General features: G+C 39.1%; 1 protein-coding gene and 1 pseudogene across 1 annotated transcript in view; both read right to left on the bottom strand.

Annotated features, from left to right (window-relative positions):
* The window catches only part of CSE1L (chromosome segregation 1 like), a 415,445-nt gene that overhangs the window by 256,345 nt on the left and 132,358 nt on the right, over window positions 1-26,742 (bottom strand). The window lies entirely within an intron of this gene.
* On the bottom strand, window positions 12,042-13,172 carry LOC138149383 (ribosome biogenesis protein NSA2 homolog pseudogene; annotated as a pseudogene).

Here is a 26,742-nt window from a genome sequence, read left to right as displayed (position 1 = left end):
CAACAGGATGTTGGCTCACCACTCTCCATGACATGCAAAGAACAGAGAGCCCTGAGTTATTGCTCATCCTGTATTGGAACACTAGATAAAGAAAGGACATGATAGCCTTCAAGGTCTGCCTGACACTATGGGAATATTAAGACCAATAGTTGCCTTCTTTGTTTCTTTGCTCTATAAAAATCTTGTTCATAGAATCAGTAAACGGAGTTGAATCCTGAACTGCTCGTCTGGCCCAGTTCATTTCACACCTCCACTCATACTTGATGCTGGCATCAAGTGGCCCCTGTCAAATGGCGACCAACATGGGGCGAATAAGGACCAGGAAGGAAGGTCACCATGGGGACTGCCCTTACATTCACTGGAACTCCACAAGTCACAAGTACACAGGGTAAGGGAACTTTTTACAATAAAACTTTTTTAGTCATTTTGTTTCACCAGGCTGATACAGGAATTCCAAAACTTTTTCTATCACCATGGGTCAAACGTATGGGGTGCAGTTCAAAGATCAGGAATGATATCTTTAAGTATTAAAGAAAGTAGTGAAAGAAAGGCAGTTTGCTATTACAAAGGAATAGTTAGAGGAGTTTTTAGTGAGTGTGGAACATTGTTGCCCCTGGTTTCCAAAGGGTGGTACAGTGGATTTGGTAAAATGGGAGACAGTAGGGAGACAGGTAAGTGAGAGACTAAAAGAGGAAGGACCCCAGCATTTCCCCATTTCTGCCTTTTTTCTATGGAATATATTAAAGATATGTTTAACATTAAAAATGGAAGTGCCAATGGTGGCTCAAACAATTAAGTGTGATGTAGTGGTCTCTACACAGTCTGAAGATATAGAAACAGATAAGAAGAAAATTATCAAGTAAGTCTTACCTGGCCTCCATTACCATCTGGAGGGCCAAGCAAATATCTGATTTCTGCAGAAGATCTTGAACAATTTTCTGTGAGTGCACTCTTCCTGTCATTTTCTGTATCTATCTATTTTGTTTTTGTGTCTCTGTGTGAATGAATGTGAGTGTGAGTAATCTGATATCCTATAAGGTTCAAAATGCATCTGGACTGCTGGACTTTCCTTTGAATGCCATTATCTCTTTCTCTCCCCCTCTCCCTTCTTTCCTGCCAGAACACAAATGGCTGGCTAGAGAGGAGAGAGAAAGAGAAAGAAAAATATTTTCTTGTTTAGGTTATATGATGGTAATGGCAAGTTGAAGAGTGTAGGAAAAGTGTCATGTTAGAATTAGAAAGAAATAAGGTGTGTGCAGCCATATAAGTAGATAGAAGGAAAGGCAAGGGAGTTTAAGCATGTAGCAAACAGAGGAGCATAGGTAGGAAGTTTAAGAAAGGTATAAACTATTTGCATGAAAACTGTGAACAGAATTTTAAGATTTTTAAAAGGTTTCAAAATCTCTTTCTCTCCATTCTCACTCTGGCCAAATTTTGAGTTCTAGAGAAAGAGATAAAAAATAAAAAGGGAATTTTCACCCTCAGATTAAAGAGGCAAACAGACAAACATTTAACCATTTCCTGCCTCACCTAAAAGAGAAAAGTTTTGTGTATCAGGATGCAACTGAAAATTAATTGAATTCATTCTGGTTATTTTTGGAATTGTGAAAAGTGAAAAGTGTCACTTCTAACTTGATGCTGAAGATAAGTCAGAATTTATTATACTATTTGGCACTAAGGCAAATTGGGAAAATACAAAGATCTGAAAAAGAAACAGGTGAAGCTTTGAGCTCTCCAGCACAGGGGAGAAGGGATATGGTGCCATTGGATCTTTCCAGAGTCCCCACTCACTGTGACTGCCAAGTTAAAAGCTCTCAATTTCAAAGAAATTTTTAAGGAATAAACATAAAAATGAAGTTGACTGAAGTAAAAGTTAAATCAGCTGAAAACATTTTATAAAAATTTATTTAAAGCCTCTTGGCCCAGATCAGATTAAAAGAGAGTGCTGAAGAATAATAGGGAATTTGAATTACCCTCCCCAATTTGGCAAAAGGGAGGAAGCATATTAATTATATCAAGGACCCCACTAACAACAGCCCTGGGGTACCATGAAGCCCACACCACTATGCAAGCAGATGAACCTCTCCTTTCAAAACCCCTGAGTCCACAATCAGGCTCTGCAACTGTGGGGAGAGGAGAAAAACCTCTGCACTTTATAAGCCCAATTTTCTATCAATAATTTTTGCAAGTGATGATTTGGAAATGCAATTGATATCATAATATCATTGTATTATTATGGTCTTCCTAAACTCTAGTAAAATTCTATATAGAGTAAAAATTGAGTGATCATTGTTAGCCAGAAATAGTGTTAGATAAAGTGAATTTTAATCTGAATTTTGTTGAAACTAAAAGATAGAGGAAATAATTTGTGTAAAAACAGTTATGTCACTTTATCAGTTCTGCTAAACCCTGTTTATATCTGCCATATAGAAAACCAGGTATTTACGTCTTTACCTGTAGTTTAAAAGGAGGTTACAGCTAAAACAATTTGGGTCTTATTTATGAAACTTGTAAAATTGTTAATTAAGTTACTGTTGTAATGCTAAAACCTAAAAGTATAATTGATTACTGTATGTGGATAGGAGGAAACTGGGAGAAAGCTTTATTTGGATTAATTTTTCCCATTTAGAACATTCCTCCTACCTGTATGAGATTTGGCAAAGCAGTGGCATCACCAGCAGTCCATCCCTAAAGTCCATGCCAATTCTCCTTGTTTTGTAAAACTGGGAAGGCCCTGGAAATCATCTATAGGCAAGGTCATCAGCCTGGGAAAGTTACTTGTTTTAGTTATGTAGTTCCTAAACAATGAACTTAGCTTGCTGAGAAGTTATAAGTCTATGTACATTAAGTAGAAGTAATTTCTAACAATTGTCTTTTACACCAGGACAAGTTTAAATTTGAGAAAGAAAAATGTTAAATGAAATCCCTTATATATAAGAGACCTAGTAAATCTAAAAAAATTAATTAGTTGTTATAAGTTTTCAACTAATTTTTTTCATAAAAGTTTGATGATCATTTATAAATCTTAAAACTAAAAATATAGCCTACTACACTGATTCTAATAATTATAATGTTATTAATACTCACTTCTGCTCAAAATGCAAAACTTTCAGCTATAATATTATTGTTTAATGATTTTTCTTTTTCTCCCCTTAATATTGTGTCAGATAGCAAATATTTAGTGTATGTGTGCCAACATATTGATACTGCTAAATTTAAACGCACACAAAATGCAGATCTTTGAAACCTTTTTCAGAAATTACAAATCCTTAAAAGATAGAGACCACAACCTATATTAGAGCTCATTCTTCACTTCCTAGACCTCTTTCTGAAAATAAGACTACTATGGATCAAAAATTTTAAGTTTTTTCAACTCTTTTTTCCCCAAATATTCATTAAGCTATGTTATCTCATTCTTATTCTCATCAAAATGCACATACTCTGTGTAAACAATTCCATGTTACTAGGGAACAAGCTAAACAGATCATTAAAAACTGCCCTCAATGTGTTATCTATACTACTCCTCCAGTTATCACCATTAACCCACAGGGAATTAAATCTAACCATATTTGGCAGATGGATGAGACTCATTATACTTCTTTTGGTAAATTATCATATATAAATGTTATAATAGATACTTTTTCTTCTTTTATTTTTGCTTCACTCCTTCCAGGAGAAGCAGTAAAACATGTAATTAACAATATGTTATAATCTTTTGCTTCAATGGTGTGATAGTAATGGCAATTAAAGATTCCCCTGTATTGGCTTGGTTTTCAAATTGATTGTGTTAAAACCCAGAGTTTGTTAATCCCACCTGTGGGATGGGCTTGTTGATGTGAAAAGAAAGTCCTGAACTGGGAGGAGCTGGTGACATAGATTTGGAGAGACAAGAGAGAGGCGGAAGACCTTTTTTTTCTTGGAAGCAGCACCTCGTGGAGAGAGAGAGAGACTAAGAGAATTGCTGGTGGCCGCTTTGAATTGCCCTGGACTTTTGAGACCTGCCCCCTGAGCTGCCAAGGACTGAGGAGACATGGCTGTTTTGCTGGTACTTTGTCTGTTTTGATGTTGTTTTGCCAGATTTGTCCACTGGTGAAAGACAGTCCTTTTGTTGAAGAAGTCCTGGAACCTGGCTGTTCGCTAAGAAGCCCTGAGACTGTCCTGCAGACAGAGAGTGAATACTGTCCACTGGTGAGGGACAGTGCTGTTGTTGCAGGGGTCTGGAGACTGTCCTGCAGACAGAATGAATACTGTCCACTGGTGAGGGACAGTGCTGTTGTTGCAGGGGTCTGGGAGCCTTTCTGTTGGTTCAGAAGCCCTGAAGAAGGATTTTCTTGTTGTATGTTTACAGAAATCCTGGGAGAGGGCTTTGCTAATGTGTTCAGGGGTTCTAGGACTGTTCTACAGACAGAGGACAAATTCATGAAGGGACTGGCAGTGTATCTTATGGCCTTGCTAAGCCTTGTCTCCCCAGGAACTAAGATTGCTGAGAACTTGCCTCCTATCAAGATGAAGAAAAGACCTCCATTTGGGTATTAAGTGCTGTGTTTAAACTTGATGTAACTCTGGGGTAGATTCAATTGTGATCCAGGGGTGGGGAACTTTTGACCTTATGTTTGGAAACTAATCTACATTTGAGAAGAGGGGCTTTGTGGTGGACTTAATTAAGGTATAGCCTAGGGGTGGAGAAGTATTTAGAACAGAGACTTTGTAATTGATTGAATGATTGGAAGGTCCTGGGGTGGGGTAGTACTTGGAGATTATTTAATCACACTTAGTAAATGCTGTATTTTGAATGATGTCATGTTTTGATCTTCTCAGTTCCGGGTTTGTTACTGAATAAAATGGAGAGCACCTATGCTGGTATTTTGAACCTGGGAAGTTGCCTTTCCTTGGCATTACATTACAAATGGGCATTCCAAAACAACTGAAAACTAATAATGCCCCAGCTTACACTATCAAATCATTTCGATCTTTCTGTGATCATTTTCAAATAAAATTAATTACTGGCATCCCTTATAATTCCACTGGCCAAGCTATACTTCAGAGACAGACTAAAGATATTAAAACCTATTTACAAAAATAAAAGGGAGGGATTTGGACTGATACACCACAAAGGCACCTAGCTACTGCTTTATACACCCTAAATTTTTTAAACATCACTAATAATGAGTATACACCAGCAGAAAAATAATTTGAAAAAGTATACACTCCCCAAATGAAGGTAATGTGGAGAGATCCCCAAACAAAGAAATGGGAAAGGCCTGACCCTTTACTAATGTGGGGGAAGGCTATGTTTATGTTTTTCTAGAAGCTGCTGAATGACCAGTGAGGGTGCCATAACATAATGTCTGAGCGTGTTCCACAACTCACCCTAGATCAAGAAAGGACATGACAGCCTTCAACGTCTGCCTGACACTATGGGAATATTAAGACCAATAGTTACCTTCTTTGTCTCTTTGCTCTATAAAAATCTTGTTCAGAGAATCAATAAATGGAGTTATACCCTGAACTGCTGGCCTGGCCTAGTTCATCGTACTCCTCCACTCACACTTGATGCTGGCATCAAGTGACCCCTGTCAGATTAAGTTCATAATGAGCTGAGCTTTGTAAAAAATACTAAGAACAAAAAGACCTGTTTTGGTAGCTATGTTTAGAGCAAGAAGCACAGCAAGGAAAGGAAAGAAAGGTCTACTGCTTGGAGCAAATGATGCAAGGCTAACAGAGAAACAGAACCATTTAGCTCCCAGTTGGCTTCTCTTGTCTTCTCTATTGTCAAGGATCTTATATTTTTATCATCAGAGTCAGTAGCAAATAACTTACATATATTAATGTATATAGAATAAATATAAAATAATTACAAAGTAGTGAAATACAAGGGAAAGTTAGAGGGAGGGCACCAGCAATTGGTGTGGTTCTGGAGAAACTTAATGTAGAGGTGGTACCTAAGCTCTGTTTTGAAGGAAGAGAGGTATTCTGGGGGTTGGGAATGAAGAAGGAATATAGTCTATTCATGGAGGAAATCCAATACAAAAGTACCAAGGCAGGATATGGAGTACCAGGTGTAAGGAACGAAAGGAAGGTGAATCAGACTGGAGTATAGAATGTGGGAAGGGAAGTAATCTATAATAAGGTTGGCAAGCTAGGTTAAGGCCTGGATGTCAAGGACTTTAAAAGCTAAAAAGAGTAGTTTATATTTGCTTCTTGAAGCAATAGGAAGCCATTAAGTAGGAGAATGAACTGGTAAAATCTTCACTTTAGGAAAATCACTTTGACAACAGAATAGAGTGGAGAGAAGCTTGAGGCAGGGGGAAGAATTAGAAGGTCATCTTAATCTAAGTGAGAAGTAATAAGGACTACATGAGTAGAGTAGAAGGATATGTGATGTTGTAGATGCAGAAATGGTAAAATTTGGCAACTGAATGGATATGAATGGTAAGGAAAAATGAGAAGTTGAAGATAAAGCCAGGGTTATGAACTTAGCATACTGAAAGAATATCAGTATCCTTTGGTAGAAATAGAAAAATTGGAAGCAGAATGGATTTTTGAGAAAAGACAATGAGTTTTGTTTGAACATGATGAGTTTGAGATATCTGTGGGACATCCAGTTCAAAATGTCTACTAATAGGTAACAGAGAATAGAGTACTGGGCCTGGAGTAAAGAAAACCTGAGTTCAAATCCATTCCCTAAAACTTACAGACTGTGTGTGGTGCCAACATGATATTCACAGCACCTATAGTGGCTCTGAATATGCTAGCATAATTCTGAATGTCAAAATATAACAGACTCTCCACATGGGAAACCCAACCAAAACATTTATTCCAACACCAGAAAGCCAAATCCATCATAGCAACAAAAACACAATAACAATGCAGGGTGCACTGCCATCCCCAAGCCTTCCCCTTGCTAGGACCTTCCCATAAATGAACACTCACAGTTCTCTGCTTGCTTCTTCTCTATTCCTCAGCTCCAACTGCTCTGACCAACTTCCTCTCAGCTTGGGTCCACCCTTCCTGCTCCACCCCTTCCTGCTTCACCCATTTGTCAAGCTCCTTCCACCACATGTGACTCAGGCTTCCATGTGACTCAAGTAGGTCACATGGGCCTATTAATGGATGGGAAAGTGACAGGGGCCACTTGATGCCAGCATCAAGTGTGAGTAGAAGCATGAGATGAACTGGGCCAGGCGGGCAGTTCAGGATACAACTCTGTTTATTGATTCTCTGAACAAGATTTTTATAGAGCAAAGAGATAAAGAAGGTAAACTATTGGTCATAATATTCCCATAACATCAGGCAGACCTTGAAGGCTATCATGTCCTTTCTTAATCTAGTGTTCCCATACAGGATGAGCAAGAATTCAGGGCTCTCTGTTCTTTGCACGTCATGGAGAGTGGTGAGCGAACATCCTGTTGGCCTGGGAGCAGCTGCAAGGACCTGGCTGTTTCTACCTGTCTAACTTAGAGTTGGCCTTCAACAGGAAAGATCTTTCCATTAAGCAAAAATATATTAACAATACACTGGGGCAGCTAGGTGGAGCAGTGAATAGAGCACCAGCCCTGGAGTCAGGACCTGAATTCAAATCTGGGCTCAAACACGTAACACTTACTAGCCGTGTGACCTTTGGCAAGTCACTTAACCCCAATTGCCCTCCAAAAAGCAAAAAAACAAAACAATACACTGTGTGACCCTGGGAAAGCCACTTAACTTCTGTTTGCCTCGGTCTCCTCAACTATAAAATGGGAATAATAATAGTATCTACCTCACAGGTTGTTATGAGGATGAAATGAAATGTTTGTAAAGTGATTAGCACAATACCTAGTACATGGTAGGCACTATATAAATGCTTACCCTTCACCCTAATAGGTGATGCAAAGATGAGGCTCATATGAGAGATTGAGTATAAGTCTCTAGATTAAGGAAAATTATATACCAGAATACTTGCTTCAATGTTTTTGTAAATTTTTTTAATATGAACTCATTGAAGAGCTTTTATATTGGTTTCTTGAGATTCTTCCATTTTTCCTTCCTCATAAGGACTATTTACAATTCTATCACTGGAATTTCGTTTTGGGGAATATTTAATCATATTCTCTGGTACAACTTTGATCACCATAGTGATATATTTCTCTCTTCTCTAAACTTTTTGAAATATGCTTTCCTAAAGTTGAGGATTTACATCTGACTCTACCCAACAGTCCTTTCCTTGTCTGTTAAAAACTCTAAAATTACAGGGTTACATTCTCCTAAAGTTCTCTCCATGTTCATTTTATCAACCATTATCTTCTTGTTGTTCAAAATCAAGTAGACATTAGCAGTTTCTCTCATTGCTTCTTCAACATCCTGAAAGATGAAGTAAAAAATGTATCCCATGCTCTGCTTCAAGCCAAGATTTCTATTAGGTGTGTGGAACACTGAAGTTCATCATCACTATTATTTTTAGATTTTTGGTCAGTTTTGTAATTATATTAGGATAGCTTCATCTGGCTGGGTGATTTGTACCATACTCTTACAGAAATATTATTTTTATTTCTTGCCTTTTTCCTCACTCAAATTTTATTCATCATATTCCCACCAGAGGTTTGTCTATTTCCCTACTTTCCTGACATACAGTACTATTCTTTTTCCTATGAGAGTCCTGTAAGAGTCCCCACAACCTTTAATTTTCAGGATCCCATGACCCCTTATATAGTAGTCCTCCAAGAAAAGAGACAAAAGCAAGAATGCATTTGTCCCTGAACTTGTGATAAGATTCATCACCTCAAAATGCTTCAGGATTCTCTGTGCCCAAGATCTTGAATGACTCATAGCATAACTTGGAACACAAGAATTCCCTGGGGCACATATAATGAAAAGGAACACCAATACAGACAGATATGTTTAGATTATCTTAGATTTCTAAGCTTGAGACATTTTGAATGCCTCCACATGCCTCCACAGGATACAACTATTTAGTGCATCAGAGGTTCCCAAAGTGGGTGTTACTGCCCCCTGGGGGGCAATGGAATGCTCCAGGGAAGCAGTAATAGCCTCAAGTGCAATTGGGGAATGTTGAATAAAAACAAGGGGGTGGTGGAAGCATAAGGAAAGAAGAGAAAATAAGAAAATTTTGAAAAACCGTTCATAAATGTTTCATCTGTTGTGTAAGAGAGTTAAAGTCATAGCAATTACATTATTTTCTAAATGATGAAATGAAAGTTATAAACAATCAGCAGGCAAGTCTGCTGGCAGGTCTTAACAAGAAAGTGTTGGCAGGCAAGCTTGTGTCACCCATTAATGGGAAGTCCAGCATGCATTCACAGGAATACAGTCTGTAATGACTTATTTCCAATATGATACTGTATAGTTACATGACCTAATATTGCATCATCAAAATTCCAATGCAGGAAAAAACCCACGAATTTACAAGAAATTATCAAATTTAAGATGTGTCATTAAAAACATTATATATATATATATACACACACACACATATATATATATATATTTTTTTTTTTTTTAAATGATGCAAATTCCAAAAAACCTTTAGAAGGTTAAAGAAAGTAGATTTCCAGGAGGGCACTAAGTCATTTTTTTTTTTAAAGGGGGTGGTAGGCCAAATAAGTTTGGGAACCTCTAGTGTAGCTGATGATGCTAATTTGGTGGAGATAATACTGATATGTCCTATTCTGTGCTGACATTGCTTGCCTGTATGAGGGGCAGACTTGGTTTGAGAGTTTCTTTGGGGAGAGACACATGTGATGCCAGACTGTAGTCCACTACTTCTCTGTCAGAAGGTGGAGAGGATTCTTCATCAGTAGTCCTCTAGACCACTCATAATTGGCCATTGCCTTGATCAGAGTTCTCATGTCTTTCAAAGTTGTTTACTTTTCCAATGTTTTAGTATAAATCATTCTTCTAGTTCTGGTCATTTCACTCTGTACCAGTTCAGATGAGTCTTCTTATGTTTCTCTGAAACCATCCCTTTTATTGGACCCCTTAAGATCCAATAGTATTCCATTACATTCATATACCATAATTTGTTCAGCCATTCCCCAGTTGATGAGCATTCCCATAGTTTGAAACAATTATTCTTAATAAGTAGGTGATAAAGTATGTTATTTCATCACTCCTGTCAATCAATAAGCCTGTTACTAATGAGGTGGCAGTAGAGTGATGAGCCCACTTTTTTTTTTTGCCTTTTGGAAGGCAATTGGGGTTAAGTGACTTGCCCAAGATTACACAGCTAGTTTTTTTTTGTGTGTGGGGGTGTTCAGTGTCTAAGGCCGGAACCGAACTCGGGTCTTCCTGACTCTGGGGCCGGCGCTTTACTCACTGCACCACCTAGACGCCCCCAAGCCTACTTTTTTAAAGTGTTTTCTTTAAAACAGATGGTTGCTTTTGGGAAGGGTCTGAAAGAGGCCTTAAAGAGGCTTCAAAAGCCCACAAAACAATCTCATTGTTAATACTCTCTCCCTCTTGAAATTACTTTTTTATTAATTTGTACATACATTGGTTATATATATATATATTATATATATAAATGTATCCCTAATAGAACTTTAATTTCTTGAGAGAGAGTGAGGCAGAGAGGAAAGAGTACTAAGCTAAGACTCTGACAGCTTGTGTTCAGATCATAGCCTAGCTATTATCTATCTGGGTGGGCGTGTCACTTACTTCTCTAGGACCCAAATTTTTTTAACTGTAAAAATAAGTGGGGTTGGACTAAACATCTTAAGATCCAAGCATCTAAGATCCCCTCTAGCTGTAAATCTATGACAACAGAAAATGTTTTAACTTTATTTTTATACACACAGGACCTAGCATAGTGCCTTGCATTTAATGGGTACTTGATAAATGTTTGCAGAATTAAATTGATTTGAAAATGTCATCACAGAACGTTTCAGTGGCAAGGCACTTTCAGGATCATTTATTTTGGCTGCTTCTTTTACAGTGAAGGAAAATGAGACCCAAAACAAAGAAGCAATTTGGTCAAAGTCTCTGAAAAAAGGTTTCTCCCATCCTGACTGAAATGGAGGCTGACCTGAAATGCAATCAGATGGAGTCCAAATGCCAAAGCTTCATAGACTGATCAATTTGGAAAAGACAATATTTTTTTAACCCCCTCATTTTACAGAGGAGGAAATAGAGTTAGTGTCAGAACAAGGATTTGAACTCAGATCTCCTGACTCCTAGTTTAAAACTCTTTTAGCCAGGTTGTTGAAATTTAGCTTTCTCAAATATGGCCAAGGCTCCTGGCCAGTCGGGAAAGAGCCAGGCATGTTTGGGGACTGAATATTAGGCCAGCTTGACTGAAGCATAGAATGTATGTGAAGGAGAATAATAATACTAGATTAGCCTGGAAAGGTAGATTGCTACCAGATGATAGAGATCCTTGGATGTCAGGAAAATAATATTTTTTTTCTTTTTGGCTTCCTTTTCCTTGTCCCAAACTTAACTGCTCACATGTCAAAGGAGATCCTCTCAGCCTAGTACTAATACAAAAATAGAATGTGGTCTAACAATTAACCCTTTCCCCCCTTCCAACTTCAGTCAGTAAGTATTGGTAGAGGGGTAAGGAAGTACATAGGGCATGGCATCAGAGGATGTAGATTACAGACTTAACTCTACCACTTATGAACCTCTAAGCTGCCACTTGGAATTATACATTTAAAGCTATAAGGAGCCCCAGAGGCTTCTGGTTCACCCACCTCATTTTAGGAAATGTTAGATCCAGAGAAGTGAAGGAGTTGCCCAAAGTCATACTGGTGACAAGCATTAGAGGTATGATATGAATCGATATCATCTGATTCCAGTCAGATGCAGCTAGGTGGCACAGTGGATAGATCATTGTACCTAGAGACAGGAGGATCTGAGTTCAAATCCAGCCTTAGACACTCCTTAGTTGTGTGATCTTAAGTCACCTAACTTCTGTCTCAGTTTCATCAATTATAAAATGCAGATAATAGTGTACTTACCTCCCAGTTATTGAGAGGATCAAAGGAGAGAATATTTTTTAAAGTGCTTAACACAGTGCCCGGCACATACTAGGCACTTGATAAATGTTTATTTCTTTTTTTTTTTTTTTAGCTACAAGCTTTTTTTATTGCCACTTCAAAAATGGGAAAAAGTCTCATAAAAGAGTAGAAAAGTGTCTCGTCTCAAATCAAAACAACCAACGTGTAGAACTGGGTCTTTGGTTCTGTTTTGACTGTTGAACATAGTAACTTTTGTCATTTTCTTGATATATTGTAGAATCTTTAATAATTATCAAAGATGTAGAACTTCAGTCAATCAAACAAGTAAGACAGCATTTATGAATCCATCATTTTCTGGATTGTTGGTAACCTGTGCATATTTTCCCCAGATAACTTTGCCTCCTTGTGTCACAAGGCCCAACTCACTCACATTCACTTCAATGACAGTCCCTTTGGTAATAACACCCAAAGTTGTATATAGTGGGGAGGAGGGATTTTTCTTCACACCAAGTATGGGTAGGCAAAAAGTGGCTTTAAGTTCAGGATGAGTTACATGAGCCTTTTTAAAACGTAAACCCATTGGCCTAATAAATCTTTCATATTTTGGTGGTTTTCGAGTAAAGCCATCCCCAACAAAGCAGACTTTAGTAACCATTCTTTTCCATGCCTTCTTCTTTCTCTTTCCTGCACGAATAACCTTTAACACTTCTGTTTCTCCCTGGGCACGAACTTTAGGCAAGGGCACTTCCCATTTACCAGCTTTCTCTTTTTGTTTCTGTTTAATCATATTGGAAAGGACTTTGGCTCGGGACTGTCCCTCTCTGTCCAGCAGATATGCAGGTACTGTTCCTTGGGGAGTTTTTTCATCATTTTTCTGCTTGGTATTCCTCTTTTCATGCATCTTGATAGTCTTTTTCATCTGAATCTTCTCAGCATGACGCTGTTTATGGTAGAGTTTGGCCTTTAGACCAATCATTTTCTTTGCTTTCTTTGAACGTTCATGAGCCTCTCGGCTTTCCTTCTTTCTCTTTTTCTCATGGTAATCCAAGCGGTAGCCATACCGTTTTCGGTGTAACTCTATGTATTCGTTCTGAGGCATTTTGATGGCTGGGGGCCTGTCGAAGAGCCGCCGAAAACGCTTCCAAACCTCAGATCAGACCCTCTGCCATGAGCCACCGACTCCCCACAAGCCAGAAAGAAATGGATCTCCCTTTAAAACTCCCCTAAATGTTTATTTCTTTCTTTTCAGAGACAATATTCTTCCCGCTGTACCATGGACTTTGGGTGAGTCATTGGCCTCAATTCCTTCATCTGTAAAATAAGAATTAGAATTGGTCTTCTTACCTCACAGGGTTGCTATTTGTCAAATACTTTGTGATTGTGAAGTGCTATTTAAATAAAAGTTATTGCTCAGGACTCTGTTAAACATTTTAGGGGGTACAGGAAGAGAAAAAAATACATAATCTCTGCCCAAGGGGATTTTGGAATATAGTGAAGTATATTTAAATTTTTTTTTTTTTGCTTTTTTTTTGGAGGGGGGAAGGTAAAGCAATTGGGGTTAAGTGACTTGTCAACGGTCACATGACTAGTTTTTGTGTTAAGTGTCTGAGGCCATATTTGAACTCAGGTCCTCCTGACTCCAGGGCCTGTGCTCTATTCACAGTGCCACCTAGCTCTCCCAAATATATTAAAATTTTTTAAAGCATATGAGCCTGTGCAATGGTGTCTTTCATGAAGAGTTGGGAATGGGGGCATTATGCCTCATAATAATTATTATATTAAAATTATAATAAATTTTTTAAGTATATAAGCGTATAATCCTGCAGTATAGTGAAAAACTTTAAAATCTCTCTGAAATGCATATTAGCTGTGTGACCATGGGAAAATTGACTTAACATTTGTGAGTTTCCTTATCTGTACAATGGACATCATAGCACTTGTACTACCTATTTTATAGCACTGTTCAGAGGACAGTGCTTTATAAACATTAAAACATTTTAGAAATTTTTGTCACCACCACCATTACTACTATTACAACTGCTATTACTACTACATAATGTGACTCGGGCTATTTGCTGTGAATTGATAGGTGGGGGTCTATGGAAAGCAGTTGAGTAAGGGGAATGTCAGAAGTTGAGAACTTTTACCGTGGTAGGATCTTGCTGAAGTCATAGTCAGTCACACTGTGAAGAACTTCAGGGGAAAAGAAGTGGAGCTAAATGTAAGGTTTTACAGCTTTACAAAGGAAAAGCCCAAAGTCTTATCTGGGAAACTAGAGCCAACTTGTCATACATGGAGACATCCAACTATATAAGAACTCAGGTATATGGAGCTATTAAATCCAGGAGGCAAGCAGGATTGGTGAAGCCAGAGTCACATGAGCTATTTTCATGCCTGGCATGATCATGTCCAATTATGCTAATCTCATGCAGTTCTGCTGGCCAAGAGGCCAGACATTAGTGTATGCCAGAGTTACTCAGTGAAGGGCAAATCACTGTGAACCCAAGTAACCAGACTTTCTCTGGAAGAAGAAGAAACAGGATATGAGTTATTTAGACTTGAGGAAATTATATTGGACTTAGGGTCAGAAGTTCTGAGTTTGAGTTCTGATTCAACTGCTTATCAGCCATGTAACCTTGAAAACCTCCTCAGTTTCTTCATCTGTAAAATGAGAGCATTATGGGCAGAGCCAAGATGGCAGCATAGAAGCAGAAAGGCTCTGTGAGCTTTCCCCATAACCACCTCAAATACCTATAAAATATGATTCTAAACAAATTTTAGAGCTATAGAACCCAACAAATTGACAGAGAGAAACAAATCTGCTGAAGGCAGCCCAGCAGGTGGACAGGAAGGTTTCATCACAGTGCTGGGAGCCAAGTCTAGCCCTGCTTGAGCCTGCAGTTTTAACCCTGGGGTGGCCCCAACCAGCAGCGGCTGGAGTAGACCTTGAAAGAATGGATCACCAGCAGCTGTGGTGGTCTCTAGAATTATCAACCCATAAATGCCAAAGACAAAGTGAGAGGTCAGTGTAGAATTCTGTTGGCACTGTAGGGAACTGAGGAGCAGGTCTGGTCCCTGCTCCAGGAGCGAAAAGGGGCAGAGGTGCAGTGGCCCTGCAGCTGCCTCCACGAGGCCGCTTCAGAGCTCCTGGCCTGCAGATCGAAGGGGGGCCAAGTGACTATTCAGAGGGTAATCACTCTTGCTTTAACTTGCTTGGATCTGGATCACAGACTTGGGTGGTGGTCCTGAGGTGTGTAATCAGTGAGCCAGAGTTTGTGGGGGCTGCAGAGACAGCACTGTCCTAATAGCTCTGGCAGCTACAAAAACCCCATCAATTTGGGACAAAGCCCTCCCCTCTGGAAGCAGATTTCTACTGTGGCAAAGAGCTCAAAACTCAAGTTATTGAGTGGCAACATGAGCAAGCAAAGGAAGCAAAGCAAGCACAGCAATACAACTTTAGATTGATCAAAGCATGGAATGGGAGGAAGACAGCAAAGTCAGAAGTCCTGTACCAAAAGCTTCCAAGAAAAATATGAACTGGTTACAGGTCATGGAGGACCTCAAAAAGGACTTTGAAAATCAAGTAAGAGAAGTAGAGGAAAAAATTGGGAAGAGAAATGAGAATGATGCAAGAAAATCATGAAAAGAGAGTTAACAACCTGACTGAAGAAAATAACACCTTAAAAATGGACTAACTCGGGGCAGCCAGGTAGCACAGCAAGTAAGAGCACCGGCCCCAGTGTTGGGATGACCTGGGGATCGAATCTGACCCAGAAATATCTGGCCGTGTAACCTCGAGCAAGTTACTTAACCCCAATTGCTTTAAAAAAAAAAATGGACTAACTCAAATGGCAAAAGAGGCTCAAAAAGCCAATGAGGAGAAGAATGCCATAAAAAGCTAAATTTGCCAGATGGAAAAAGAATTTCAAAAGCTCACTGAAGAGAATAATTCCTTCAGGATTAGATTGGAGCAAATGGAAGCTAATGACTTTATAAGAAATCAAGATACTATTAAACAGATCCAAACAAATTAAAAAATAGAAGGCAATGTGAAATATCTCATTGGAAAATCCACTGACCTGGAAAATAGATCCAGGAGAGGTAATTTAAAAATTATTGGACTACCTGAAAGCCATGATCAAAAAAAGAACCTAGAAATCATCCTTCAAGAAATTCTCAGGGAAAATTACCCTGATATTTTAGAACCAGAGGGCAAAATAGAGTTTGAAAGAATTCACCAAACACCTCTTGGAAAAGATCCCCAAAAGAAAACTCCTAGAAATATTATAGCCAGCTTCCAGATCAAGGAGAAAATATTACAAGCAGCCAAGAAGAAACAATTTGAATATTGTGGAAACACAATCCGGATAACAAAAGATCTAGCAGCTTCTACATTAAGGAATCAAAGGGCTTGGAATATGATATTCTGGAGGTCAAAGGAGCTGGGATTAAAACCAAGAATCACCTACCCAGAAAAACTGAGTATAATGTTTCGGAAAAATATGGTCATTCAATGAAATAGAAGACTTTTCAAGAGTTGAATAGAAAATTTGACATTCAAATACAAGAAGCAAGAAAAGCATGAGAAGGTAAACAGGTAAAAGAAATCATAAGGAACTTATCAAAATTGAAATATTTACATGCCTACATGGAAAAATGATAATTGTAACTTATAAAACTTTTCTCAGAATGAGGATAGTTGAAGGGAATATAAATGTATATACATATATACATACATATATATGTCTATATAGGAGGGTATATGTGCATATGAATACCTATGTGAGTGTATGTATATATGTGTACAGGTATACATAGACAGAGGGCACAGGACCAATTGAATAGGAAGGAATGATACTTAAAAGGTGAAATTGAGAAGTGAGAGGAATATAATGAGAGGAGATGGGGAGATGCAGAATGGGGTAAATTATCTCATATAGAAGAGGCAAGGGAAAACTGTTACAATGGAGGGGAAGAACAGGAAGGCAAAAGGGAATGAGTCCACCTTACTCTCATTGAATTTGGCTCAGGGAAGAAATTACATACACACTAAATTGGGTATCTTGCCCTACAGGAGAGTAGGGGGAAGGGGATGGGGGGGATGATTGAAGGGAGGGCAGTTTGAGGGGGAGGGTAGTTAGAAGCATACACTTTTAAAAAGGGACAGGGTCAAAGTAGAGAATAGAACAAGTGGGGGGTGGGAATGGATGGAGGAAAATATAGTCAGTCTTTCACAATATATCCACTATGGAAATGTTTTGTGTAACTTAACATGCATGACCTATATTGAATTGCTTATCTTCCCAGTAAGGGTAGGTGACGAGGGAGGAAGGGAAAGAATCTGGAATTCAAAGTTGTAAAATCAAATGTTTAAAAAAATTATTATTATTATTATTATTTACATGCAACTGGGAAATAAAATGTACAGGCACTGGGGTATGGAGATTCATCTTGCCCTACCAGAAAGTCAGAGGGGGTATGGGGGAGGATATAGGAGAGAATAGATTGGGGGAGGGGGTATACGTAGGATGGCTGTTTCGGGATGGTGGGTAGGGGAAAGATAGGGAGAAAATTTGTAACTCAAAATCTTGTGGAAATGAATGATGTAAACTAAAAATAAACACAAAATTAAAATAAAAGAAAGTTAAAAATGAGGTCATTAGATTAGATGATCACTAAGATTCTTTCTGCTCTAACAGATTCCTCCTACTGCTGACATTCTACACACATACCTCCTAGCTCTGACATTCCATGTTCTGAGGTCCTTCCCACTGCTGACATTCCATGTTCTGAGGTCTGTCCCATAACTGATATTCCATATTCTGAGGCAGAGGTATCAAATTCATAGCCCCACTTAAACTAGATTAAATTGTAACTGGGAAATATTTAAAAAGATAAAAATACAGTACAACATAAATAATGTTAGTTTGTGGTTTTCTAAGTCAAAACACAGCCTCAGAGATCCATTTTTATTTAAGTTTGTCACTACTGCCTAAGGTCTCTTGCAGCTCAGACATTTTGTGCTAATGAGATGGTTAAGATTACAGGACATGAGCAAAATATGAAGAAGACTAAGGTCTCGATTCTAAGGAAAACTCTGCGGGTTAGAAACTTGTATTTTAACTTGTTTGCAAGGTTGAATGAAGAACAAGATCAGGGATGCTGGGATGTAGTCCCAAGTCAGCACTAGACTTCATATGCAATCTTGGGCAAAACTCTTTTTGTACTTTTGGCTTGTTCCCCATCTGTTCCATGAGGGCATTATCTCTGCTATCAACTTGGGAGGAATGGGAGAATGGATGCTGTCAGGGCAATGGCTTTGAGCTCTTCCTGGAAAGAAAAGGGCTAGATAAAAGCCATAGATGATAATGGTGCCTGCAGTACACAGAGGGTAGTGTTTAGTAAGCACTTCTGAGGGATTACATTCACTCTTGGCCCAAACTCAATGGAGCTTTTGCTCAGTAAGAGTAGCACCCCTGGGGTTTCACAACACTGCCTGGTGCAGGGAAATTCGAAAGTCTGCTATTACTGGCCCAAGGTTACGTAAGATTCCAGGCAAGAGCCAAAAGCAGAAGAAATCAAGGGGCAAAGTCACCATCATGCATTGTTAGGCCCATAGCATCCAGTGGCTATGGCACCATGCAGGGAGGCAGGCCAGTTAGCAGGGTTTTTACTTCTGTTCTTTTACACAACTCTTACAATACCTCCATGAGGAGCCAGGGCAGAGATTTATATTCCCATTTTACCCATGAGAAAACTGAGGTATATAGGGGAGAAATGACTTTGTCTAAAGTCAAACAATTGTCAATGATAGAATTTGGATTTAAGCCCAGGGCATCTGATTTCAAGTTCAGTATTCTTTCCACTGATGATAGGAATGAATCTCCCATGGTCATCCTTTTACATGTGCCCGCAGACTAGTACCCAGCTTCAAGTTACCTTGTAAGTGAGCATCCACTCAAAAACAAAGCTCATTTTTAGCCATACAAAGATCCAAGACAATTCCAAAGGACCCATGATAAAAAATGTTACATACCTCCAAAGAAAGAACTGATGGAGTCTGAATATAGATCTAAGCATACTATTTTTCACTTAAAAATTTTTTTCATGGTTTTTCTTTTTTATTTGTTTCTTCTTTTATAACATGATGGATAAGGAAATGTGTTTTACATTATTGTACATATATAACCTATATCAAATTGCTTACTGTCTTAAGGAGGGGGGAGGTGAAGGAGAGAGGAAGAAAATTTAAAATTCAGAGGGAATGACATGCACACTAAATGGGGTATATCGCCCTGCAGGAGTGTAGGGGGAAGGGGCTGAGAAGGGGGATGATGGAGGGGAGGGCAGGTTTGGGGGAGGGAGGAAGGGAGGGGGAAGAGGTAAGTTGGAAGTAGACTTTTGAAAAGGGACAGGGTCAAAGTAGAGAATAGAACAAGTGGGGGTCAGGATAGAACAGAGCGAAATGTAGTCAGTCTTTCACAATATATCCACTATGGAAATGTTTTATGTAGCTACATATGTATAACTATATTGAATTGCTTATCTTTCCAGTAAGGGTGAGTGACAAGGGAGGAAGGGAAAGAATCTGGAATTCAGTTTTAAAATCAAATGTTAAAAAAAAATATATATATATATATATATATTTTTTTTTTTTACATGCAACTGGGAAATACGATATACAGGCATTGGGGTATGGAGATCCATCTTGCCCTACTGGAAAGTCGGAGGGGATATGGGGGAGGATATAGGAGAGAGCAGATTGGGGGAGGAGGTATATAGTGGGATCACTGTTTTGTGATGGTGGGTAGGGGAAAGATGGGGAGAAAATTTGTAACTCAAAATCTTGTGGAAATGAATGATGTAAACTGAAAATAAACATAAAATTTAATTAAAAAAAGAAAATTTAGAATTCAAAATTTAAAAAATGAATGTTAAAAATTGTCTTTACATATAATTAGGAAAAAATACTATAAAAAACAAGATTATCAGGCCCCCTCCAAAAAATAGAAAGCCCATGAGTCCCTACTAATTATTACTTTTACTAGGCTATCAAGAAGACAGTATGTCAAAAAAAAAAAAGAAGACTTAATGAAATACTAAAGCACAGCAAAAAAAAAAATGACAAGAATAATATCCTTATCTTCTCCCATCCCTACATATATAGAAGTAAAATCCCATACCAATAGTGAAGAGAAGGAAGCACACATAACCAAAAATACACATGGAGGTACACATGTGTTTGTACTTTGTATGGCCAGAGAATACCCACAAAAAACCTCACATGAGACCTATGTATGATTGGTGCAAATAATTAATGCCTCTGTAGTACCCTTGATGTCTTCTGATGACTTGCCCTCTACTGGACATCTCCACTTTCTGTTGAGCATCTCTGTTGCTGCTGCTGGGCTGCTCTCTGTTGTGTTTACTGGCTTTTGGCTGCTCACAGATGCCATCTGCTGGAGTGTGTGTGTGTGTGTGTGTGTGTGTGTGTGTGTGTGTGTTACAGCTTTTCAAGTCTGAAGCCACAGTCTTATCCTTACCTCTTTTGTGATGCAGACCCCACCCAGCTGCCTTGAGAACTCATTAGGCATTTTGGTCTTTCCTACTACACTCAGATTCCCTGATCTGAGTCTCTTTTCTGACCTGGGATTAGAAAATTCCTTTCAACTTTTGTCATACACCTGTTCATTGCACTGTAAGCTTTCAAAATTTCTGGGGGCTCCACTTAGCAAACTGCAAAGAAGAGTTATGGAGCTGAGATGACAATGTTCTTTTGAATTCCCATGGGGGCCCCTGGTTCCATGCAGATCAACTTGGTACAAGACCAAAAGGGCCAGGTGGAGCCACTGAAGCTGGCTACTACACACTTACCCTAGTACCTTTGTTCTACATTCTGCTTTTGCTCCACATTCTTGCTGTCAACCGAAATGTTGTTCCCATAAACAACAACAATAACAATCTTAACATAGGAGGCAGCATGTTATAAGACAAAGAGCATTTTATCTGGAATAAAAAAATGTGGGTTTTTCTAATGTGTTTAATACTGCTTCTGCCACTTAATAATTGTAAAACCATGGGCAAGTTACTAAACCTCCATCCATATAAGATTTTCCCTCTGTAAATGCCAAATCCTATCTAAAGTCTGCTCTAAAACACCTATGATTTCAGTTGACCTTTAGAGTTTAAAAAACACTTCCCTAATATCAGTTCTGAGAAGAAGGTAGTGCAAATATTATCGTTCTCATTTTAGGTGCTTAATGTATAATTGTTCTGTTGTATTGTATAAATAAACTGAGGCTAAGAAGAAGAAAGGTCACAGTCAACAAGACTTAGAGCCAAGATTCAAATTTGGGTCATGTGATTAACTCCAATGTCCCTTCCACTATACCATGATGCTTTTCTGAAAACATGATGGGGTGGAGGAGGGGAAGGAATGGCATACATCCCATTTCTTTTAACACAAGATTGAGATTGCTGTTACATAAGATGATGGTGTTGTTGTTATCTACTGCCCTCCTTCACGTCACCTTGGTATCATTACATTATATTTGGTGACCTTTTTTTAGGCCTGATCTCATGGTCCATGTTGTTCCATGAGGAGGGGAGGGGAGAGAATAGATCTTTACTGACCACTTGAGACCTGAATCTTTGGCCCTGATTCAATTTGCTGATTTTGACTCTCAGGGTGATCTGGAGGCTTGGGCTGATGCCATCTGGGAAAAGGGCTCTCTGACCTGGGATGAAAGGATACAGTTACACATGCTGCCATCTGCTTCTTCCACCTCTCCAAATTTGCAGGCTCCTAGATTGTTAGAATCAAAAGGGAACTTAGAGATCATCTAATCAGTCTAATCCCATCATAAAATGATGGGAGGAAACTGAGGCACTGAGCAAGTTAGTGGCAAACCTGGGATCTGAGCCCAGGTTTCCTGCCCTATGAGCCTGGGCTTTTTTTTCCTTTGCATGCTCAATATCTTCCTTACTCCAAAAGGCCACAGGTGTTTCTGAGGGGTTGGGAAGGCAGAGTTTTTAAGTGGATTTATATTCCTGTGGCCCCTTGAGGTCTGTGGAGCTCAGGGAGATGACTCAAACCAATTATTACAAGCCATCTGTTCCAGCTAGGCCTCCAACTCAAACTATTAGTGTATTGAAAAAACCTCTGGATTTGGAGTCACAACACCTGGGCTTAAATCTCAGTTCTGCCACATACTACCTTATGACCCTGGACAATTTATTTCACTTCAGCATCCACATCTGTAAAATTAGGAGAATAACTTACCACATCAGGTTGTTATAAGGAGAATGCTATAAAAATGTGAGTTCATGAACTACTTGGAGGGTCACCAGTTGGCTAAGAAGTTGAAATATTCCTAATTTCTGTTATTTCTCCCCTCTTCTGTCTTCCTGCTCATCCCTGGAATTCTTTTCTTCCCTCTCCAAAGCTTACCCATCCCTCAGAACTCAGTTTAAGTCATGCAAGAAGACTCCATGGAAGATGTAGGGCAGGAGTAGCTTAGCACTTCAATACTAGACAGGAGGGACATCCAGGACTGGAGTCATGACAGTTTACCAGTTTAAATTTAGACTGCTAAAATGGTCCTCTAATTGCTTTCCTGGTTTCTTGTCTAACCCTTTACCAGGTCTTCCTACTTGTGCTGCTGGATCAATTTTCCGAAAGCACAGCTCTAATCATATTCCTTTAGTCACAAACATTCTGGGGCTCCTAACGGTCATCAGAAAAAAGTCCAAATTCCTTTTTTTAAAAAAAATTTCCCCCCACTTTATAGTATTTTATTTTTTTCCAATTGCATGTAAAGATAATTTTCAACATTCACTTTTATAAGGTTTTAAGTTACAAAAATTATTTGAATTCCTTAGAGTTACATTCAAGGCCTTTCCTTCCTTTCCAGAGTGATCTCCTGTTATTCCTTTAGTATACTCTATGTTCCAGTCATAATAATTTCTTTTCTGACTCCCAAACAAGCATTATACTTCCCCTTTACTGAGCTTTTGTTCATATAATTCCCTCTCCTGCAATACCCTACCTTTTCCTGAAATGCCCTGCTTCCTCTCTGTGACATTGTTTCACCTTCTATAAAGATTCACTTTACTTGGGCAGCTAGGTGGCAGAGTGAGTAAAGCGCCAGCCTTGGGCAAGTTACTTAACCCCAATTGCCCTCCAGAAGGCAAAAAAAAAAAAAAGATTCACTTTACTCAGCAGTCCTTAAACTTGATGGTTTCAGAACCCCTTTACACTCTTAAAAATTATTGAAGATCTCCCCCACCCCTGCAAAGAGATTTTGTTTATATGGGTTATATCAATCCATATTTAGCATTTTAGAAATTAAAGATTTTTAGTATCTTTATGAAAATAGTTTTGACCTTATGTACCCCCTGCAAGGATCTCAAGGACCCCCCCCCCAAGGATCCTGGACCACACCTTGAGAACTGCTTCTCCTACTAAATTCTTCTTGTCCTTCAAAACAGCACTACCTCTAAGAAAAGTGAATTCTTTTGCACTTACTGAATCTGATACATTCTAACTCTAGGCCTTAATTTTCTTTTCTTTTTTTTTTAAGCTTATTTTTAGTTTTCAGCATTCACTTTTATAAGATTTTGGGTCCTGAATTTTTTCCCCTTCCTTCCCTCCCCTCTCCCCAAGATGCTATGCAATCTGATATAGGCTATACATGTACAAACATATTAAACATATTTCTACATTAGTCATGTTGGGCAAGAAGAATCAGAACAAAATGGGAAAAACCAGGAGAAAGAGGAAAAAAAGAGAAAATAGTATGCTTTGATCTGCATTCAGACTCCAAAATTCTTTCTCTGGGTATGGATAGCATTTTCCATCATGAGTCTTTTGAAATTGTCTTGGATTTCTGTATTGCTGGGAAGAGCTAAGTCTATCATAGTCGATCATCAGACAATGTTGCTGTTACTGTGTACAATGTTCTCCTGGTTCTGCTCACTTCACTCAGCATCAGTTCATGTAAGTTTTCCCAGGTTTTTCTGGAATCCTAGGTCTCAATTTTCTCATCTGTAAAATGGAGATAATAATAATTGGATTAACTACTTCACAGAGTTGTTGTAAGGAAGAATTTTTGTAAATTGCAGAGCTTTAGAGAAATGAGATTATTATTATTGCTATTATTACTATTACCATTCAGGTGATAATTTAATATAGATATGTAGAACATTAGAAAGCTAGAGAGACTTTAGAGAAGATTTAATCTAATGCCCTCATTTTATACATAACAACAGTTCCTATTTCTCTAACACTTTATGGTTTTAAAAAGAACTTTTCCCACAATACCTCCTATGGGTCAGGTAATAAAGGTATTATTACAATTTTACAGAGAATATTGTGGCTTCAAGAGGTTGAATGACTTATCTAAGGTTACCCCCATTACTAAGTGTTAGAACTGGGATTTGACCCTAGGTCTCTTGACTTCCCTGTCCAAAGGCTCTTTCTACTATGTTAGGCTTCATGCCCATCATGAGCTACCTGGGGACACATCCCCATTATTCCTGAGTACTGTTATTTTAAATTCTTATATTGTTTAATTGTTCAAGTGTTTGTGTCTTCTCTCTCTATGTAGAATGAGAGTCCTTTGAGCAGGGTCCTTGTCTTCTTTTTAGCCTTCACAGCACTTTTCAGGTGGTCTTGCACATAGTAGGGATGGTAGGTTACTAACGCAGACCAAAGATCAGAGATCTAGACCTGAAAGGGATCTTAGACACCATCTAATTCCAAACCTCTCATTTTATAGATGAATAAACTAAGAACACTGGCTCAGGTAGCCATGCTATTACCCATCCTCTTAGAAGTCCTTGGTTCACAGGTCCTTTCCAGAGGACAAACATCTAGGAGCTTACTTCCAAAGGAGGCAAATCCTGTTTGGACAGCCCTAGATGGCCCCCAGACCAAATCTCTTGAGGGTCTCCATCAGCAACAAACATAGGGTGTTATCAGCTCTGTGCTTTAGATAAGGTCACAAAATGTCTTCAGGGAAATTCTGAGTGCTCATCCCCAAGGTGGGGAATGCCTGACATCTGAAGGAAGGAACACTAGGGTGCCATGGTCTGAAAAGACTCCAAACCCTAGGACTGATACAGCCTAATGCAAGGGAAAGAAGTGGTCACAAGGCCTGGGTTGAAAGCCCAGTTTAGCCACTAACTCACTATGTGACCTTGGCTCAGTCACTTAATTTCTCTGAGCCTCAGATTATTCATCTATAAAATGAGGGGGTGGAACTCAATGACTTTGGAGGTCCCTTGCTGCTCAAGATCTATCATTTAAGTTTCTTCTTACTTCTAACATTCTGTGTACTAAGACAGCAGTCAGCTCTTTCTTACAGGTGGTATAGTATATAGAGCCCTGGAACTGGAGTCAAGATCTGAGTTCAAATACTGCCTCAAACATGAATTAGTTCTATGCCTCAGTTTCCCCATCTGTTAAATGGAGATAATAATAGCACCTAACTCCCAGGCTCATTGTGAGAATCAAATAAGACAATAATTATAAAGTGCTTAGCAAAGTGGCAAATAGTAAGTGCCATAGAGATGTTACTGTTACATCCCATGTCCTAACATCCTCTGCTCTGGATCGGGAGTGCCTAATATTTTTTGTGTCATGGACTCCCTTGGCAGTCTGGTGAGACCTATGGATCCTTTCTCGAAAAATGTTTTTAAATAATTGAAGGAAATTCTAAATTTCAGTTAGGCCTTATTGGAAATAAATATCTAATTTTTCCCTCTCCCCATACCCCCACCTTGGTTAAGAGTTTCTGCTCCCAGGGTGGCTCAGCAAGTAAGAGCACTGGCTCCAGTGTGGAGATGACCTGGGGATCAAATCCGGGCTTAGATACTTAGCACCACACCCAGAAATAACTGGCCTTGTAACCTTGAGAAAGTTACTTAACCCCGATTGTTTAAAAAAAAAAAGAGTCTCTGCTCTGGGTTCTATGTTCCCTACTTCTAACATTAGGAGAGATTTTAAGCCTAGGGTCTCTTCTAGTTCTGACATACTCTGATTTCTCTCAGAGCAGCTGTACAGGGGTGTTGTCTAAGGTGGTAAGGTAGATGAAGTGGGGTGGGGGGTGAGTTGCAGTAGGAGGTTCTGTTTTCTTTTCTTTCTTTTCCTTCTTTAAATCTGAAGGTTATTTAAAACCCAAGTGGGGAGTCGTTAAAAGCTGCAAAGCCTTGTCTTTGCTCAGCTTATGCACAGAGGAACTGTTAATTAATGCCGCTATTTTCGCGGAACTCCGGAGGAGGGGAGCTCAGAACACATTCCATTCATCCTTTGATACACTGTGTCCAAGGCAGCAAAAGATCATTCATTGTCTTCTGGACTTGGGCTGGACCTCTGTCCTATCTTCCCCTCTCAGCTCCCTAGGCCTGGGAGCTGGAAGTGGCTTAAAAACCAATAACAAACCCCTTTTGGCTGATTTTCCAACTGCCCTGTACAAGTACATTACCCATTAAAAGCCTTACAAAGTTAGGGGTTACAAAGTAGTGGGTGGCAATCCTCTTCCACAGAGTAAGTCTCATATCCTGGCAACCTGGGCTGCCTGCCCTGGGTTAGTGTGCTCCTCCGCAGAACATTTGTCAGCAGGGATTTCAAAGCTTAAAAATAAAGGGGGATCTGATTCCTGCCCTGAATCTGCCAGCTAAGGGAGCTTTGCCCAGCTCTTACCCCTAAGTTCCTTCCTCGAGTCCCAATAAAGCCTCCTCCCTCCACCTTCTGAGGATCTGGGAGAAAATAATAATGGCACACTGG

Source organism: Petaurus breviceps, unplaced genomic scaffold, assembly GCF_028583685.1.
Source record: "Petaurus breviceps papuanus isolate PSGF00001 unplaced genomic scaffold, PetGlider_PUasm1.0 90847, whole genome shotgun sequence".
NCBI classification, from domain to species: Eukaryota; Metazoa; Chordata; class Mammalia; order Diprotodontia; family Petauridae; genus Petaurus; species Petaurus breviceps.
Note: the sequence above shows the minus strand (reverse complement) of the source record. Positions and strands in the feature narration are given on the sequence as shown.